This window comes from Mixophyes fleayi, chromosome 1 (assembly GCF_038048845.1).
Source record: "Mixophyes fleayi isolate aMixFle1 chromosome 1, aMixFle1.hap1, whole genome shotgun sequence".
Taxonomy (NCBI): Eukaryota; Metazoa; Chordata; class Amphibia; order Anura; family Limnodynastidae; genus Mixophyes; species Mixophyes fleayi.
In genome coordinates this window covers 44,847,330-44,869,146 of record NC_134402.1, presented here as the reverse complement: position 1 = coordinate 44,869,146, position 21,817 = coordinate 44,847,330, and positions in this window count along the sequence as shown.

Genomic DNA, 21,817 nt, shown 5'->3' with positions numbered 1-21,817 from the left:
TATTATTGTTATTGTTATTGTTGTTGTCATGACATTTGGAATCTTTCAAGATTCAGTTGTGGCCCTCAGACGGATTCTGTGCAGTAGAGTTCCGTTGGAGGTAAAGACAAGTTTACTTCTCTGAAGTGTCGTCACATTTAGTTTGGATCAAAAACTAAGAAAATACCGGAGATGGGTAACTGCTTCTCCTGTGCAAAGGAGGAGGAGGTAGAGATTTCAACTCCCTCAACATCTGACTGTGGAGAGATAGAGGTAACAAAATCCAGGAGCTTTTTTCTTTCTTTCATCATAGCAGGATCTGAAAAATACTGAAAGGCTTAGGAGTATGGACTATAGATGTCAGCTCGGTGGGTGCTTGAGCACCCCAAATATTTGTGTTGCTACTAACCGTGTATATGCATGGCAACAGCGGGTGTGGGGGGATGGTTTTTGGCCATCTAAAATCATTTTAAAAAGTTGTCTCCTATGCTATGAAATACCAGATATTTGTGATGTTTTATGGCATTTGATTTATCTTCCATATTCTCAGCTTTTATTGTATTTCTTCAAACATAGACCTTGTATTTCCTACTAACACAAAATGTAATCCATATTTATGTGTTCTCCACTTAACGCCAAATGGTTTGGTTATAGTTAAACCCTCTAATCTTTTCTTCACATCTGTTATGTTGGTGTCCATGTAGCCAGATGTTGGACACTTTTCTAAAAGCTTGGTGATGTGCTGTTAAAATTAAGTTTGGATAATCCCAGTTAATGTCTCTTAAGGAATCACCAATTTAAGGCTCAATGATCCTATTTGTTTAACTGCGTGTTCTGAACAATTTATATCACTGTAGCATTTAAAGACCAGTAGTTAGTGGTCGAAGTTGGCTGGTATATGGTGGTATGTCATACTGCCCCTTCTCCTACTGCTTTCATTATAAACCTATCAAATCTATTGACTTCCATTTCATACTTCTCAACATTTCAGCTCTTGGCAGCAAGACATGGGGCGTGACCACATAACAATAGGGGGCGTGGCCAAACCCCCATATGGATGCCTAGTGCTGTAAAGTTGCCTGTTAGAAATCTCCCTTCTCCCAAAATTCCCACCCACAGGACAAACAGGACAGCAGGGCAGAGCACTAAAATCGGGACAGATGGGAGGTATCACACTTACCATACCCCCACTTCTAAATTTCCACTTTGACCACTGCCAGTAATCCAATATTTTTTATATACTTAAAAAACTGCATACCAATGATTCAATGTAATGATATCCTAGTTCAATTATGTTAAAATATAAAAACTACACATTTTGACTACATTTATGAGATCAATAAGTATAAAATATATACACTGTTTTTACCAGGGGCCATTATTATTCAACTGACCCAATACTTTTCGTATCAGATATGTACAACTGATTATTATTTAGTATAAACATATATAGATCGATACATACATTAGGCGCTGTCTTCACACACACTGGGAAGAAGGATGTATATTTCATATAGGACCAATATCCAAAGTTCAATAATCTGGAGTATGAAATATAATACACAGAAAAAACTGATGGTGAAGTATGTTGGCAAAAGTGTGATTTTGATGAATCTAATCACTCCTACATAAATATATGCCCGTGCCAGATATTGATGGTACACACAACACCCGTGTTTCCACTCTGTGGAAGTCCCCTATAGGGTATGCGCTTACTCAAAGGGAGAAATAATCAAGCCCTCAGAGGATGTAGCGATGTTTCACTTTTTCCAAATAGTTCTCACCCTTTCCTTCAAAAGTGACAGTTACACAGGAGCAAGAGCAGCTCTTGTTGCTGTGTACCTGTAACTGTCATTTCATACTCCAGATTTCTACCTTTGAGTAAGCGCATACCCTATAGGGGACTTCCACACCATCCATATGATTCAGGACTGATGTCATTCCTGAGAGACAATAAAGTGTCCAACACATGATTGGGGAATAGTGACTATAATATTGTGCAACTATGAACCAGCATCCACAGAAGTGCCTGAATAAATCAGATAACTAGGAGTTCATATTAATGTCATTTTATTGCCCTTTGATATGATGTGTTAACCAAATATTGCCATACTATCTATTGCTACCAAGTGAGGTCTTGTAAATGTATTTATTTGTGGACATTGATAGTACCTGAGATAAAACTTTCACTGACTATTTTACTTATTTGTTTAATTTCCCAAGGAATTGTCACCAGAACCCGAAAATTTGCGCGCAGATGAAGCTACAGCAACTAATGATGCCGGAAGACCTGTGCCCACCCTGTATGTCTATCGCACCACAGCATGGCAGGAATACATAGATCAAAGTGACTGGGTTCTGTGGAGACATTTGGACATTTATACTATAGAGGACATTATCTATGAAGATATGGTGTCCGGAGAGCTGATACTCCTGAGTAGGACACAACAACTGTCCATGGCGTACTGGGAGGAAGACATCCTGATATGGGTCCATGACTCATTCCTATAAATCTGTTTTTAGTTTAATAAATATATTTAGCATTCACAAATGTTCAAGTTCATTGTGTTAATCCAACATAATTTTGGTGTTTAAGCAAGCCTTCTTGACTTTGGTTAAGTATATAGGTAACTGTCATAACTTTGGCATTCTGCTAGCTCACTAAATAATAAGAGTTTTGAGTTGTGACTGATTTTAATTCAGGTTATTTGCTTTACTAAAACGGACTAAGACTGCACCTACCCAATCTATGTACAACACAATTTAATGCATCAGATCACAGCAGATGTTTAATGAAGTGCAATTGTGCACATTACAACTGGCCATCAATAAGACTGTCATTAGGCAGATACAGACAGCTGGCCAGATGTCTTTTCATACATAGCAGTATTGGCACCAACTAGCACCAAGTATAGCCATCTTAAGAACCCGCACACAAAGGCATTTTCCTGGCATTTTAAAGGAGTCATGCTAGTAGTAAAAATTAAAAAGATTTTTGGTTGTCTAAAGAAAAACTACACCTTTAGTGGAGCTGTTGCTAATTAAATGTGCTCCCCCAAAAAATAGGGGGACCTGCAACTGGGACCCCCAGTTACCTAAAGTCGTCTATAGATTAATAGTGGAGCACTATTGAGAGTTATGGATGACTTTGGAGAATGTCTTTGAATTATCTGGCTCTCACTTTGGATAATGGGAGGAGTTCCCAGAATGGGGATTTCCATATTCCATGTAGGGGGAGGGACATATTTGGATAATTACAACCCTGCTTACTAGCTCTTATCTATCTTGCTATTACTTGACCAAATTTATTGAGAAACCTCAGATCTTGTTATTCATCTGTTTCTGGAGAATATCAGTGCTACATATATGTGGAATGTATTTTATTTTTTGTCTATAGAACCTATAACATTTTTATCAACTGACTTTATCAATGACAATACAAGTTCATTTATAAAAAATAAAAAATACTGTGACTCAGTAACTGATTAAGCATCGCTGCACCTAGTTTCACACACTGCACGTTTTACATTAACATATTATATATCTCTTACATTTACATTAACATATTATATATCTCTTACATTTACATTAACATATTATATATCTCTTACATTTATATTGACCTATTATATATCTCAGGAAAGTAAAAAATGACCACCAGGGGTTTTGCTACCTCGTCTACCAGGAGTTTCCCAAAACCGGGCCACCGTAAACCCCTCTGACCTATCCACTGCATCACAACCGACCCTGGAATAGAAGATGTGTCCCCTGCTGTCCTATGCAATGCAGTCCAATGAACATACAAGTGTCCAAGCACTCAGATCAGCCGTGGGGTCTTCTGGTCTGTAAGAGGCAGCGAAAACAAAATAAATATTAGCATACAACGCAAACAAGCACATTTCAAAGTGTGTGAATGGAAAGGAAAAAGAAACAAAAGAAGCCAGCATGGCCTAGAGAGCATGCACCTCCATATCCATCGTGACCAGCAGTCCAATGCACAAGAAGTGTATATGTATATTCCCACAAAGTGAAAGAAGGAAAGAAAGAGGGGAGCAGATGCATAAGCAAAGGTAAAACCATAAAACCTTGTGGTGCCAAGTGCCAATCAGGCCCACTTTTTACAGGAAAAAATTGAGAAATCCCTTTGCGACTTGCCTCCAAAAGCACGAGCAGCTGAAACCTTGTGCACCCACAGCAGCTAGCGTCAGTTGAGAAGAAAAGTCAAGGAAGAAGAGAGGGTCGTACATAACGTTTATACACATCCGTTTTCCACCTTCCTGTCAAACGCCGTCCCCGCTAATCCCCTGTCAGACGGGGAACGGACGTCTGACTTCCCTGTCAGCTGCCGCGGGACTCCGCTCCCGGGTACTCGGGCGCATGCGCCCTGTTCTCAGTCCCGTTGCTGGGCAACGGGACGCCGCTTCTCCTACCAGTTCCGCCTCCTCCTCTCCGCCAATCACTACAGTCAGCCCTCTTTTTAAACCTGTCTCTGGCACCATTAGGGTGCCAGAGTAACAGGTTCACCACCAGTGTTCCTGGCTTCCTTATTCTCCATACTCCTGAGTATTATGATTCCTGATTACCTGTTGTGACCCTGGCTTGGCGACCATTCTACTCTTCTGTGTGACCCATTCTGTACTGTGACTTCGGTTTGGCGACTATTCTTTTGGATTACCCTTTTGTACCTGATATTCCTGATTGCTGTGACCCGGAACCGTCTGACCTCTCTACGCTACACTGGTAACTGGCTAATAGGACCGCGACCTGCGTGCTCTCTGCTGTGAAGTCCAAACCTCCTTGCGGGGGTCTCTGGTGAACAACAGGGGTACGTTAGACTCCGCGCCTGTTTGACCAGTTGCACCAATACCGGTTAGTGTCTAATTATCTTCAGCCTTCATAGGCCTACAGCGTGACACTTCCTAACTCCTTTATAGCGGGCCCCAATGGCCCAGCAACCGCAGCCAATGTGGCGGCTCCAGTACGGGAAGAATGCGTGCCAAACTGAAGGTCCATCCATACCTACGTCCGCCAAGGTACATTTAAAAACCACTGAAAATTGGTAACTAGTGAGGGGGGAACCATCGCCATGCACCGGCAACGGGAGAGCCCCACTCGGCCGCAGGGAAGTAAATTCACTGATTATTGCAATCGGGCAAAAAGAGCAACCCACCTTCAGGACCATTGTAATCCAGCGCCCTCGTCTCACCTGGTCTGATTTAAATTGCCTCACCTTGCAGCACACAGAACTGCCAGATAACACCACATCTTGCTCCAGCATACCTGAAAGGGGGGAGGACCTGGAGGACGCAATTAGCTTGTTCACCCGGAGAGCGCCAAAGTATAACATGACATAGGCTGCTCGAAATAAAGCCACCTCATAGCTGTCTCGCGTCACCCTTGGGATCACGTCCAACAAACTGCCTAACAAGGAGTCGCATTCTGCATCAATGAAAAGGGTTAGTAGAGTTCAATAGCAGAGAGGTTAAAGTAATGGAGGAGTGTTACAGTGATCAGGGGATGATCTTAGAAATCAAAAAGTCAACATAGTCTAGAGAAAACAAGATCAAAGCAGTGGCCATCCCGATGTGTAGAAGAGTCAGTCCACTGGGAAAAGCAGAGAGCACAGTTTAGAGAGTACTTTGGAGACACAAGGAGAATGGGTGGAAGTCAAAAGATAAGAGATGAGAGAGCAAGGCAGAGAAATGTTCAACAAATTGTTGGGTTGATCCCAGGGGACAATAGAACACAGCAATGTGCAAAGAAAAGGGATTGAAAATCTGGATAGCATGTACTTCAAATTATGGGAACGTGAGTGATGGAATATTTGGTAGAACTGTGAATGGGAATGCGAAGAAAGGAGTATAAGCAAGAAACAGCGCTCGTAGCTAATTGGTATAACTTAATAAAGTAATTCAGATCTGTAATGTCAATAAAATTGAAACTTTTATTAAAACATATAAAAAACACATATAACACTTGAGCTCAAGGAAACTAAACATGTAGTAAATATCGTTAAACAGTGCACATAATATTTTTAGTTTGCACAAATGTAGTATTTCCAGAAAAATTATGAGCAGATGCAAAAAATGCAAAATAAGAATAATGAGTTCACCCATTCGCAGGAGCTGACACCTTATATCTATATGTTGTGGTGATAGCACCATACAGATGCAGCAATAGAGCCCAAATAAGGAGGTCAAATCGGGATGATACAGTTTAGTCAACAGTATACTTGCAATATTTCCATGTCTCCATATGGATGATATTCTCCTTCCGTCCAAGCGTTTACAATTCCCCAGTGGAAGACTCCTTTTCAGGCATTCATATTTTGTATTGCTTTACAGTTTCACAATTGAGATAAAATGTGATCTAAGCACAACTACAGCTTCTGCTGCTTATGTCCGAGAGCTCTCACCAAATTTTTTTGACCATTTAATTCCTAACGCTTTTCCTTACTCATGACGTGACTTAATCAAAGGAATGCTACAGTTAATAACATCCATAAATAAGTAAACCAATGGGTGCTCAACTGTGACTTTCTCTAAATAAATCCAGATTCTTGCAGACATATATCTGGGACCATAAGGCTAGATTAACCAAAGGGCTGGTGGGATATAACCCCAGGCTGCTCACATAAGATAGGTCCACCAGATCCCCTCATTGAGTGATATTAAAAGGAGGAAAGGAGTAATACAAACCCACATCTTTGCCTGCTTTCTGGCTTGGAGTTTGGCTGAAGGGGAGACTTTCGTGTCAAAGGGCTGTAGGTGGGATGGTGTCTGATTGGGTGAGCCATGTTTCTGTTATTGCTAGAAGGTTGAGGCTGTTTGAGAGAAAGAGGTCATGGATGAAGCCTAGCGTGTGGGAGATGTGGGGAAGACCTGGATTTGATGATATATAACCAGCTCGTACAACAGAAGGAGAGAGATAAATAAAAGGATCTGGCATTGCCCTCCCCCATCTATCACTACTTCAATCGTTCTTAAATAGACAGCAAGATGGATCTTCCTCTCCTGCCGTTCCACATCTGCCAAACTACTTTGTAAATGCCTACATAGGCTTTAAATTATTCATCTGTACCTACAAAGTCCTCACCAAAACCACCCCTTCATAGATCTCAAATATCATCTTAAATACCCTCTCGTCCTCTCAGATTTACCTCTGACTTGCACCTCACCTCTGGTAACCACCTCTCACGTCTGCCTACAAGACTTGTCCCGTGTCAATAGCCACTTATATAATACCCTACTATGCCCAATAAGACTCTCCCACAGTCTTCAAATTTTTAAATGCTCTCTGGAAACCCTACCCTACTCCCATTTATACTACCAACACTAAAGCACCCTCACACTTGGCCCTATCTCCACTCTGAGCCATAGTGGTTCATCTTGTTTTAGCAGTGCCCTCTTGAAATAAAAATGTAAGCTCTTTCATGAACAAGGCACTTGCTAAACTTTGTATTCATGTCTGCATTTATTTTGTCTACCTTGTCTGTCTGTCTTATCCTGTTTCTCCCTACTGCGGAGCACTGTGGTGCCTTACAAATCTTATATATATATATATATATATATATATTATCGAAAAAGTAACCTATTAGACCACATCGCGACAATGCAACAAAGCGATAGAGTGACAAGTATTGAAAACATCACTTTATTGATTGTAAAGAATTGTTTTACTGCTGGAAGGAAACCTCGCCACAACACGGCATAACGACAACACAATAAAGCAATAATTCTTAGTTTCTAAAGAGCATTTTTGATCTTTTTGCCAAATAATTTGCTAAGATATAAAAGCTGCTGCACATTACAAATTTGGTCCCGCTGTTCCCAGTTGACCTGGGTAATTTGTTCTGAGACTGCATTCGGACACCCCTGCACTGGTTGGGATGAAACCAATACGAGGTCTTCTAGTTGGAACATGGCCAAGTTTCAGGGGTATTAGGATCCTGTTGGTGTACGCTGGGCAGAACTTTGACCTTGGGAGCCTGTTATGAGCCTTCCACTGGATGGATTTAGATGAAAACTTCACAGACTGGTAACATTGGATCCCAGAAGACATACTAGGGGGTTGAGGTCCCGGTCGGACCTCCAGTTGGTGTACACTGGACAGAACTTTGACCCGGGAAACCTGCTCTGGGCCTTCCACTGGATGGATTTGAATGACATTTAATATAAAAACAAAAATGACACTAGGCAAACAACTAATGGGTACATTGAAGAGCTGCTAAGCTGTTAATTATTTTTAAAAGGTTGACAGTTACATCCAACTCATTGATAACTAAATAGCTTCAAGATTTAAACCCAGGCAATGCTGGGTACTTCAGCTAGTCTTCTATATATATAAAAGAAGTTTGTTTGTTGGCAAACAGCTTTCACAGCTCTCAAGGTAAAGCTGCCAAATCTTACATAGTTATTTTTGGTTTCTCCCGCCAAACTGTCAAAATGAGAAGAATCCTTCTTTCAGCCAATTTTTTGGGTGGGAAACGCTGCCCTTCTGAATCAAACCAACTCATAAATATTTATGTGCAAGGGAGGGTGGAAAAATCATTGCCTCGGGTAAGCTTCATCCAACCCAGGGGTAAAGGGGACTGCCCAAGACTTGCAGTAGAGGCAGTCCCAAAGAAGGGGTGTACTGACTCTGACACCAGGGCAACCAGGACGCCTCACTTTGCTAGTGCGTCCTGGCTAGTGATAGGCAGCCGGGGTGTGGGGCTGTAATTAAATTATTGCTGCTACTTGAGTGAACTTGGGGGCGTGCTTTTGGCACCAATTCTCCTATATCCATGCTATTGATTCCTGCTCATAAGCTTTTACTACATTGAGTTAAGTCCTGGGGGTATCTGAATACCTGTGGGTGCGTCCAACTCTACGGGAAAGGCGGCTGTTATAGTTGAAGAACTCTCCTGCTAGTTCTAAAAGCTTATAACAGTTACTAGGAAACCGTAACATCGTAAAGGATTATATTCTGGGACCAGAAGGTGTAATAGCAATCTGACCTTCCACTGTTTGGTTTTGCTATTAGTTCTTAGCTGACTCGCATTGCTCTCTCTGCCCCCATTTTTGTTTAAATAAAAACTATGACCTTTTGCCAAATTTACATTGGTCCCTGTGGTTATGTATTTTTCAATTACAGTAATAGTAAGTCTGAACATGAGAAGGAGGTTTCGATGCAATGAAAGGGAGATATCAACTCTATTCAGTTCACTATTCAGTTTTTTTTGTTTTTTTTAAGTGAATCAGAGAAAGCAAATGTAATGATGACAAAGTTACAAAATTCTTCATTAAGACAGCTCACTGTAGACTTTGGCTAACATTGATGAATATTGGGACTGTTGTTAAGGGATTATTATAAAATAGACTAAAAATGAATTTTAAGGTTATAAATAGTAATGTAGAAGCAAAAACAGCACAACATGACATTATTTTATTTATTTTTCTCAATTTTCAATTCAATTTCCAGATCCAAAACCAAAACCAGAATCTTTGCGTTTGTTCGAGAAAATCAGTAGCAAAGCCGAAACATAAAGTTGGGTTTGAAAACTGAAACACGAGGGTCAGTGCACATCTCTAATACATAGTGTTTATTATTTAATTGTTTTTTAACTTTTTTTTTTTTTTTTATGAATGATCGATTATATAACTAGTCAGCCAATAGCTTCACTTAATTTGATGAATAATACTTGGGAAATTCAAACATCTCTTGAAATGACAGTTATTCAATCTACAATTTGTTATTGTTTATTATTGTTATTGTTATTGTTGTTGTCATGACATTTGGAATCTTTCAAGATTCAGTTGTGGCCCCTAAACGGATTCTGTGCAGCAGAGTTCCGTTGGAGGTAAAGACAAGTTTACTTCTCTGAAGTGTCGTCACATTTAGTTTGGATCAAAAACTAAGAAAATACCGGAGATGGGTAACTGCTTCTCCTGTGCAAAGGAGGAGGAGGTAGAGATTTCAACTCCCTCAACATCTGACTGTGGAGAGATAGAGGTAACAAAATCCAGGAGCTTTTTTCTTTCTTTCATCATAGCAGGATCTGAAAAATACTCAAAAGCTTAGGAGTATGGACTATAGATGTCAGCTCGGTGGGTGCTTGAGCACCCCAAATAATTGTGTTGCTACTAACCGTGTACATGCATGGCAACAGCGGGTGTGGGGGGATGGTTTTTGGCCATCTAAAATCATTTTAAAAAGTTGTCTCCTATGCTATGAAATACCAGATATTTGTGATGTTTTATGGCATTTGATTTATCTTCCATATTCTCAGCTTTTATTGTATTTCTTAAAAAATAGACCTTGTATTTCCTACTAACACAAAATGTAATCCATATTTATGTGTTCTCCACTTAACGCCAAATGGTTTGGTTATAGTTAAACCCTCTAATCTTTTCTTCACATCTGTAATGTTGGTGTCCATGTAGCCAGATGTCGGACACTTTTCTAAAACCTTGGTGATGTGCTGTTAAAATTAAGTTTGGATAATCCCAGTTAATGTCTCTTAAGGAATCACCAATTTAAGGCTCAATGACCCTATTTGTTTAACTGCGTGTTATGAACAATTTATATCACTGTAGCATTTAAAGACCAGTAGTTAGTGGTCGAAGTTGGCTGGTATATGGTGGTATGTCATACTGCCCCTTCTCCTACTGCTTTCATTATAAACCTATCAAATCTATTGGCTTCCATTTCATACTTCTCAACATTTCAGCTCTTGGCAGCAAGACATGGGGCGTGGCCACATCACAATTGGGGGCGTGGCCAAACCCCCATATGGATGCCTAGTGCTGTAAAGCTGCCTATTAGAAATGTCCCTTCTCCCAAAATTCCCACCCACAGGACAAACAGGACAGCAGGGCAGAGCACTAAAATGGGGACAGATGGGAGGTATCACACTTACCATACCCCCACTTCTAAATTTCCACTTTGACCACTGCCAGTAATCCAATATTTTTATATACTTAAAAAACTGCATACCAATGATTCAATGTAATGATATCCCAGTTCAATTATGTTAAAATATAAAAACTACACATTTTGACTACATTTATGAGATCAATAAGTATAAAATATATACACTGTTTTTACCAGGGGCCATTATTATTAAACTGACCCAATACTTTTCGTATCAGATATGTACAACTGATTATTATTTAGTATAAACATATATAGATCGATACATACATTAGGCGCTGTCTTCACACACACTGGGAAGAAGGATGTATATTTCATATAGGACCAATATCCCAAGTTCAATAATCTGGAGTATGAAATATAATACACAGAAAAAACTGATGGTGAAGTATGTTGGCAAAAGTGTGATTTTGATGAATCTAATCACTCCTATATAAATATATGCCCGTGCCAGATATTGATGGTACACACAACACCCGTGTTTCCACTCTGTGGAAGTCCCCTATAGGGTATGCGCTTACTCAAAGGTAGAAATAATCAAGCCCTCAGAGGATGTAGCGATGTTTCACTTTTTCCAAATAGTTCTCACCCTTTCCTTCAAAAGTGACAGTTACACAGCAGCAAGAGCAGCTCTTGTTGCTGTGTAACTGTAACTGTCATTTCATACTCCAGATTTCTACCTTTGAGTAAGCGCATACCCTATAGGGGACTTCCACACCATCCATATGATTCAGGACTGATGTCATTCCTGAGAGACAATAAAGTGTCCAACACATGATTGGGGAATAGTGACTACAATATTGTGCAACTATGAACCAGCATCCACAGAAGAGCCTGAATAAATCAGATAACTAGGAGTTCATATTAATGTCATTTTATTGCCCTTTGATATGATGTGTTAACCAAATATTGCCATACTATCTATTGCTACTAAGTGAGGTCTTGTAAATGTATTTATTTATTTGTGGACATTGATAGTACCTGAGATAAAACTTTCACTGACTATTTTACTTATTTGTTTAATTTCCCAAGGAATTGTCACCAGAACCCGAAAATTTGCGCGCAGATGAAGCTACAGCAACTAATGATGCCGGAAGACCTGTGCCCACCCTGTATGTCTATCGCACCACAGCATGCCAGGAATACATAGATCAAAGTGACTGGGTTCTGTGGAGACATTTGGACATTTATACCATAGAGGACATTATCTATGAAGATATGGTGTCCGGAGAGCTAATACTCCTGAGTAGGACACAACAACTGTCCATGGCGTACTGGGAGGAAGACATCCTGATATGGGTCCATGACTCATTCCTATAAATCTGTTTTTAGTTTATTAAATATATTTAGCATTCACAAATGTTCAAGTTCATTGTGTTAGTCCAACATAATTTTGGTGTTTAAGCAAGCCTTCTTGACTTTGGTTAGGTATATAGGTAACTTTCATAACTTTGGCATTCTGCTAGCTCACTAACTAATAAGAGTTTTGAGTTGTGACTGATTTTCATTCAGGTTATTTGCTTTACTAAAACGGACTAAGACTGCACCTACCCAATCTATGTACAACACAATTTAATGCATCAGATCACAGCAGATGTTTAATGAAGTGCAATTGTGCACATTTGAATCTTACAACTGGCCATCATTAAGACTGTCATTAGGCAGATACAGACAGCTGGCCAGATGTCTGTTCATACATAGCAGTATTGGCACCAACTGGCACCAAGTATAGCCATCTTAAGAAGCCGCACACAAAGGCATTTTCCTGGCATTTTAAAGGAGTCTTGCTAGTAGTAAAAATAAAAAAGATTTTTGGTTGTCTAAAGAAAAACTACACCTTTAGTGGAGCTGTTGCTAATTAAATGTGCTCCCCCAAAAAATAGGGGGACCTGCAACTGGAACCCCCAGTTACCTAAAGTCGTCTATAGATTAATAGTGGAGCACTATTGAGAGTTATGGATGACTTTGGAGAACGGCTTTGAATTATCTGGCTCTCACTTTGGATAATGGGAGGAGTTCCCAGAATGGGGATTTCCATATTCCATGTAGGGGGAGGGACATATCTGGATAATTACAACCCTGCTTACTAGCTCTTATCTATCTTGCTATTACTTGACCAAATTTATTGAGAAACCTCAGATCTTGTTATTCATCTGTTTCTGGAGAATATCAGTGCTACATATATGTGGAATGTATTTTTTTTTTCTATAGAACCTATAACATTTTTATCAACTGACTTTATCAATGACAATACAAGTTAATTTCTAAAAAAAAAAAAATACTGTGACTCAGTAACTGATTAAGCATCGCTGCACCTAGTTTCACACACTGCACGTTTTACATTAACATATTATATATCTCTTACATTTACATTAACATATTATATATCTCTTACATTTATATTGACCTATTATATATCTCAGGAAAGTAAAAAATGACCACATGGGGTTTTGCTATCTTGTCTACCAGGAGTTTCCCAAAACCGGGCCACCGTAAACCCCTCTGACCTATCCACTGCATCACAACCGACCCTGGAATAGAAGATGTGTCCCCTGCTGTCCTATGCAATGCAGTCCAATGAACATACGAGTGTCCAAGCACTCAGATCAGCCGTGGGGTCTTCTGGTCTGTAAGAGGCAGCGAAAACAAAATAAATATTAGCATACAACGCAAACAAGCACATTTCAAAGTGTGTGAATGGAAAGGAAAAAGAAACAAAAGAAGCCAGCATGTCCTAGAGACTTAAGCATGCACCTCCATATCCATCGTGACCAGCAGTCCAATGCACAAGAAGTGTATATTCCCACAAAGTGAAAGAAGGAAAGAAAGAGGGGAGCAGATGCATAAGCAAAGGTAAAACCATAAAACCTTGTGGTGCCAAGTGCCAATCAGGCCCACTTTTTACAGGAAAAAATTGAGAGATCCCTTTGCGACTTACCTCCAAAAGCACGAGCAGCTGAAACCTTGTGCCCCCACAGCAGCTAGAGTCAGTTGAGAAGAAAAGTCAAGGAAGAAGAGAGGGTCGTACATAACGTTTATACACATCAGTTTTCCACCTTCCTGTCAGACGCCGTCCCCGCTGATCCCCTGTCAGACGGGGAACGGACGTCTGACTTCCCTGTCAGCTGCCGCGGGACTCCGCTTCCGGGTACTCGGGCGCATACGCCCTGTTCTCATTCCCGTTGCTAGGCAACGGGACCCCGCTTCTCCTACCAGTTCCGCCTCCTGCTCTCCGCCAATCACTACAGTCAGCCCTCTATTTAAACCTGTCTCTGGCGCCATTAGGGTGCCAGAGTAACAGGTTCACCACCAGTGTTCCTGGCTTCCTTATTCTCCATACTCCTGAGTATTCTGATTCCTGATTACCTGTTGTGACCCTGGCTTGGCGACCATTCTACTCTTCTGTGTGACCCATTCTGTACTGTGACTTCGGCTTGGCGACTATTCCTTTGGATTACTCTTTTGTACCTGATATTCCTGATTGCTGTGACCCGAAACCGTCTGACCTTTCTACGCTACACTGCTAACTGGCTAATAGGACCGCAACCTGCGTGCTCTCTGCTGCGAAGTCCAAACCTCCTTGCGGGGGTCCCTGGTGAACACCAGGGGTACGTTAGACTCCGCGCCTGTTTGACCAGTTGCACCAATACCGGTTAGTGTCTAATTATCTTCAGCCTTCATAGGCCTACAGCGTGACAGTTTACTCTGGCCATGACTGACGGTACCGGAGAACCCTCATCCCGAGACCTCCTCATCCATTTAGGAGTACGGGTAGAATGCCAGGAGGCCAACCAAACACAACTCTTGCAGTGTTTACAATGAGTGATTTCCCGCTTGGATGCCCTAAACACTTCTCAGGCAGCAGCCCCAGTTCCTGATCCTGCTCCGGCCGCTGCACCACCAAGCGCAGTACTTGCTACCTCTAAAACACTACGGATTCCAACCCCAGAGAAATACGACGGTAATCCCAAAGGATGCCATGGATTCCTAAATCAGTGTTCCATCCAGTTTGAACTTTCACCGGAAAACTTCACATCTGAGAGAGCTAAGGTAGCCTATATTATTTCCCTCCTGACGGGACAAGCCCTAGCTTGGGCCTCACCACTGTGGGAACGAAGAGATGGATCCCTCCTTCATTCTGATACTTTCATTGAGAACTTCCGGAGGGTATTTGATGAACCTGGTCGTGTGTCTTCGGCTGCATCCAGTTTGTTAGCTCTTCGCCAAGGTTCCTTAACTGCAGGTCAATACGCTGTTCAGTTTCGTACCTTAGCCTCAGAATTAGGCTGGAATGATGAAGCTCTCTCCGCCACCTATTGGCAAGGCCTGTCAGATCCTATCAAGGATGCACTGGCTTCCATCCAAGCTTGACGACTTGGTCTCTCTGTGTGTCAAGGTAGACATTCGCCTTCAAGAGAGCTCTCAGGAGAGGGTCCAAGGTCGTCGCACTGTGCGTTTGGCTCCTCGTTTTCAATCCCCAGCTCTCCCGGCGGAAGAGCCGATGCAAATTGGACGCTCTCGCCTGTCACGGGATGAGAGAGAACACAGGATCAAGAATCATCTGTGTTTGTACTGTGGAGAATCCGGCCATCTGCTATCTTCCTGTCCCAAGAGGCCGGAAAACTTCACCGCCTAGGCAACACCAGGGAGGTTGTTCTAGGTTCATGTCTCCATTTTCCCTCTCCTTCCAAAGATAACAGTTTTCTGATGCCTGTCACCCTCACATTTTCGGACTCTTCCCTAAATTGTTCTGCTTTTGTGGATTCCGGATCTGCAGGAAACTTCATCTCTGCCACTCTGGTGTCAAAGCTTCACATACCCTGCACTCCATTGCCGCAACCTCTGGTTCTTACTGCAGTTGACAGTAACCGTGTCAGCAACGGTTCCATCACTGACACTACTGCTCCAGTTCAGTTGCAGGTAGGGGTTCTCCATCAAGAGTGGATTCAGTTCCTGGTTATCCCACAGTCCGTTAACTCTATCATTTTAGGGCTACCATGGCTCAGAAAACATTCACCACAATTCGATTGGGCTCACGCTCAAGTTACCTCCTGGGGCTCCTCATGCTTCAATCAATGTCTCTCGAAAATACTTCCTCCTAACCAACTTCCTTGTCTCTCTCTGGACTCCCACCTCAAACTACCAGAGCCGTATTTAGACTTCATTGATGTGTTTAGCAAGACCGCTGCAGAGACTCTCCCTCTACATCGAGCATGGGTTTGTCCCATTGAGATAATTCCCGGCAAAACTATTCCCAAAGGTAGAGTCTATCCTCTGGCTCTCCCTGAGACAAAGGCGATGTCTTTATATATATCAGACAACCTTCAAAGAGGATTTATCAGAAAGTCTACCTCGCCAGCAGGAGCTGCATTCTTTTTTGTAAAAAAAAAAGACGGCTCATTAAGACCGTGCATAGACTACCGCCGTCTTAATGATATTACCATCAAGAACCTCTATCCGCTCCCATTGATCACAGAACTGTTCTACCGGATTAGAGGAGCCAAAACCTTCTCTAAATTAGATCTTAGAGGGGCCTACAACTTAATCCGCATTCGAAAGGGCGATGAGTGGAAAACGTCAATTAACACCCGTGACGGGCACTATGAGTACTTAGTCATGCCGTTTGGATTTTGCAATGCCCCAGCAGTGTTTCAAGATTTTGTCAACGAGATCTTCAGGGATCTTCTGTATCAATTTGTGATTGTCTACCTGGACGATATTTTGATATTTTCATCTGATTTACATGTTCATCGTCTCCATGTCAAGACTGTTCTTTCTCGTCTCCGGAAACATTCCTTATATTGCAAACTGGAGAAATGCCTTTTTGAGCGTTCACAAGTTCCATTTCTAGGATACATAGTTTCAGGCACCGGCCTGCTGATGGATCCGCAGAAAGTGAAGGCCATTGTCAACTGTCCATTACCTATTGGTCTCAAAGCTACCAAATGCGTTATCGGCTTTGCCAATTATTAGCGGCAGTTCATTAAAGGCTTTTCATCCATTATTTGTCCTATTACAGCTTTAACTCGAAAAGGTGCCTGCAGCAAACCATTGCCTGTCGAAGCCATATTGGCTTTCAAAACTCTTAAAGAAGCATTTCTTTCGGCCCGTATACTCAAACAGCCAGACCAGGGGAGACCGTTTTTTATTGAAGTGGACGCTTCTTCAGTCGGGATTGGGGCAATACTTTCCCAGAAATCTGCTTCAGGAACATTAGAGACTTGTGGATTCCTGTCTAAGAAATTCTCTAGCACTGAACTAAATTATGAAATCGGTGACAAGGAATTATTATCCATCAAGATTGCCCTTGAGGAGTGGCGTCACTTACTAGAGGGTGCCTTACATCCCGTCACGGTCATGACAGATCATAAAAAACTTACTTATCTCCAGGAGGCACAATGTCTTAACCCCCGTCAAACTCGCTGGTCTCTTTTCTTTGCCAGGTTCCAACTCATTCTCACCTTTCGTCCCGGTTCCAAAAACTCCAAGGCCGATGCTCTCTCCAGGTCCTTTGATAATGATGGTATTCTCACTTGTTTAGACAACAAAATGATTCTAAACCCAATACAAACAGTGGCTATTACCAATTCTTCAGTGACCTCTCCCCCTCCAGGGCGTTCATTTGTGGAACCTCATCTCCGCTCTAAACTACTATCTTGGGCTCACGAGTCCAAATTTGCCGGCCATGCCGGTTACAAGAGAACCAAAGAATTCCTCTCCAGATATTATTGGTGGCCTAAACTGGCTTCAGATGTTCAAAAATTCGTATCTGCATGTTCGGTTTGTGCTCGCCACAAGGTGCCAAGACAGAGCCCTCCTGGTCTTCTCCTTCCTCTGCCTATTCCGGATTCTCCCTGGACCAGCATTACTATGGACTTCATCACCGACCTCCCTTTGAGCAATGGCTACAATACCATCTGGGTCGTGGTAGACCGCTTTTCAAAAATGTCACACTTCACTCCTTGTAAAGGTCTTCCTTCAGCCCCTAGGCTCGCAGATTTGTTTCTAAAGAACATCTTCCGTCTTCATGGATGTCCTCAAGAGATCATCTCTGACAGAGGAGTACAATTTGTCGCTAAGTTCTAGAGAGCTTTTTGTAATAAGATTGGAGTCAGTCTCAAATTTTCTTCCGGATATCACCCTCAGACTAACGGACAAACAGAACGAGTGAATCAAGACTTGGAGTGTTTCCTACGGTGTTTTGCTTCTGATCATTAAACAACATGGAATGATCTTCTATATTGGGCCGAATTCGCCCACAACAATCTTCTACATTCCTCCTCTGGGCGTTCTCCATTTTTCATTATCTACGGCAGACATCCCACTCCTCCTCTCTTATCCGAAGCTCCTTCTTCTCTAGTACCAGTGGCTGATACTCTCATCCATGACTTCTCTCAAATCTGGTCTCAAACCAAAGAAGCACTGTGTACTTCAGTACAGAGACAGAAGAGAGCGGCTGATCTTCATAGAAGAGTTGCTCCAGTCCTGAGGGTAGGAGACCATGTTTGTTTGTCTACGCGCAACCTTCGACTTCAGGTCCCATCCATGAAATTGGCTCTTAAGTTCATTGGTCTCTTTAACATAGCACAAGTCATTAATCCTGTTTCCTTCAAACTTGCATTACCTCCGTCTCTTAGAATCCATAACACATTTCATATTTCATTGCTGAAACCACTGATTCTCAACGAATTCTTCAGAGAGCCGGCTCCTCCTCCACCTATTAAAACATCTCTAGGGGAGGAATTCGAGATTGAGAGGATCCTGAAGAGACGTTTCTTCCAGCGCAAACCTCAGTATCTAATACACTGGAAAGGTTACGGTCCGGAGGAGAGATCGTGGGTCTCGGAAGCCAACCTTCATGCTCCTCGTCTCCTTGCAAAATTTCTGAGGAAAGTTAATCCTTCTCCGAGAGGGAAGAGGGGAGGGGGTACTGTCAGAAGCCGTCCCCGCTGATCCCCTGTCAGATGGGGAACAGACGTCTGACTTCCCTGTCAGCTGCGCCCTGTTCTCAGTCCCGTTGCTAGGCAACGGGACGCCGCTTCTCCTACCAGTTCCGCCTCCTCCTCTCCGCCAATCACTACAGTCAGCCCTCTATTTAAACCTGTCTCTGGCGCCATTAGGGTGCCAGAGTAACAGGTTCACCACCAGTGTTCCTGGCTTCCTTATTCTCCATACTCCTGAGTATTCTGATTCCTGATTACCTGTTGTGACCCTGGCTTGGCGACCATTCTACTCTTCTGTGTGACCCATTCTGTACTGTGACTTCGGCTTGGCGACTATTCCTTTGGATTACTCTTTTGTACCTGATATTCCTGATTGCTGTGACCCGGAACCGTCTGACCTCTCTACGCTACACTGGTAACTGGCTAATAGGACCGCAACCTGTGTGCTCTCTGCTGCGAAGTCCAAACCTCCTTGCGGGGGTCTCTGGTAAACACCAGGGGTACGTTAGACTCCGCGCCTGTTTGACCAGTGTCACCAATACCGGTTAGTGTCTAATTATCTTCAACCTTCATAGGCCTACAGCGTGACAGTTTACTCTGGCCATGACTGACGGTACCGGAGAACCCTCATCCCGAGACCTCCTCATCCATTTAGTAGTACGGGTAGAACGCCAGGAGGCCAACCAAGCACAACTTTTGCAGTGTTTACAAGGAGTGATTTCCCGCTTGGATGCCCTGAGCACTTCTCAGGCAGCAACCCCAGTTCCTGATCCTGCTCCGGCCGCTGCACCACCAAGCGCAGTACTTGCTACCTCTAGAACACTACGGATTCCAACCCCAGAGAAATACGACGGTAATCCCAAAGGATGCCGTGAATTCCTAAATCAGTGTTCCATCCAGTTTGAACTTTCACCGGAAAACTTCGCATCTGAGAGAGCTAAGGTAGCCTATATTATTTCCCTCCTGACGGGACAAGCCCTAGCTTGGGCCTCGCCACTGTGGGAACGAAGAGATGGATCCCTCCTTCATTCTGATACTTTCATTGAGAACTTCCGGAGGGTATTTGATGAACCTGGTCGTGTGTCTTTGGCTGCATCCAGTTTGTTAGCTCTTTGCCAAGGTTCCTTAACTGCAGGTCAATACGCTCTTTAGTTTCGTACCTTAGCCTCAGAATTAGGCTGGAATGATGAAGCTCTCTCCGCCACCTATTGGCAAGGCCTGTCAGATCCTATCAAGGTCGCACTGGCTTCCATCCAAGCTTGACGACTTGGTCTCTCTGTGTGTCAAGGTAGACATTCGCCTTCAAGAGAGCTCTCAGGAGAGGGTCCAAGGTCGTCGCACTGTGCGTTTGGCTCCTCGTTTTCAATCCCCAGCTCTCCTAGCGGAAGAGCCGATGCAAATTGGACGCTCTCGCCTGTCACGGGATGAGAGAGAACACAGGATCAAGAATCATCTGTGTTTGTACTGTGGAGAATCCGGCCATCTGCTATCTTCCTGTCCCAAGAGGCCGGAAAACTTCACCGCCTAGGCAACACCAGGGAGGCTGTTCTAGGTTCATGTCTCCATTGTCCCTCTCCTTCCAAAGATAACAGTTTTCTGATGCCTGTCACCCTCACATTTTCGGACTCTTCCCTAAATTGTTCTGCTTTTGTGGATTCCGGATCTGCAGGAAACTTCATCTCTGCCACTCTGGTGTCGAAGCTTCACATACCCTGCACTGCATTGCCGCAACCTCTGGTTCTTACTGCAGTTGACGGTAACCGTGTCAGCAACGGTTCCATCACTGACACTACTGCTCCAGTTCAGTTGCAGGTAGGGGTTCTCCATCAAGAGTGGATTCAATTCCTGGTTATCCCACAGTCCGTTAACTCCATCATTTTAGGGCTACCATGGCTCAGAAAACATTCACCACAATTCGATTGGGCTCACGCTCAAGTTACCTCCTGGGGCTCCTCATGCTTCAATCAATGTCTCTCGAAAATACTTCCTCCTAACCAACTTCCTTGTCTCTCTCTGGACTACCACCTCAAACTACCAGAGCCGTATTTAGACTTCATTGATGTGTTTAGCAAGACCGCTGCAGAGACTCTCCCTCCACATCGAGCATGGGTTTGTTCCATTGAGCTAATTCCCGGCAAAACTATTCCCAAAGGTAGAGTCTATCCTCTGGCTCTCCCTGAGACAAAGGCGCTGTCTTTATGTATATCAGACAACCTTCAAAGAGGATTTATCAGAAAATCTACCTCGCCAGCAGGAGCTGGATTCTTTTTTGTAAAAAAAAAAGACGGCTCATTAAGACCGTGCATAGACTACCGCCGTCTTAATGATATTACTATCAAGAACCGCTATCCGCTCCCATTGATCACAGAATTGTTCGACCGGATTAGAGGAGCCAAAATCTTCTCTAAATTAGATCTTAGAGGGGCCTACAATACCATCTGGGTCGTGGTAGACCGCTTTTCAAAAATGTCACACTTCACTCCTTGTAAAGGTCTTCCTTCAGCCCCTAAACTCGCAGATTTGTTTCTAAAGAACATCTTCCGTCTTCATGGATGTCCTCGAGAGATCATCTCTGACAGAGGAGTACAATTTGTCGCTAAGTTCTGGAGAGCTTTTTGTAATAAGATTGGAGTCAGTCTCAAATTTTCTTCCGGATATCACCCCCAGACTAACGGACAAACAGAACGAGTGAATCAAGACTTGGAGTGTTTCCTACGGTGTTTTGCTTCTGATCATCAAACAACATGGAATGATCTTCTATATTGGACCGAATTCGCCCACAACAATCTTCTACATTCCTCCTCTGGGCGTTCTCCATTTTTCATTATCTACGGCAGACATCCCACTCCTCCTCTCTTATCCGAAGCTCCTTCTTCTCTAGTACCAGCGGCTGATACTCTCATCCATGACTTCTCTCAAATCTGGTCTCAAACCAAAGAAGCACTGTCTACTTCAGTACAGAGACAGAAGAGAGCGGCTGA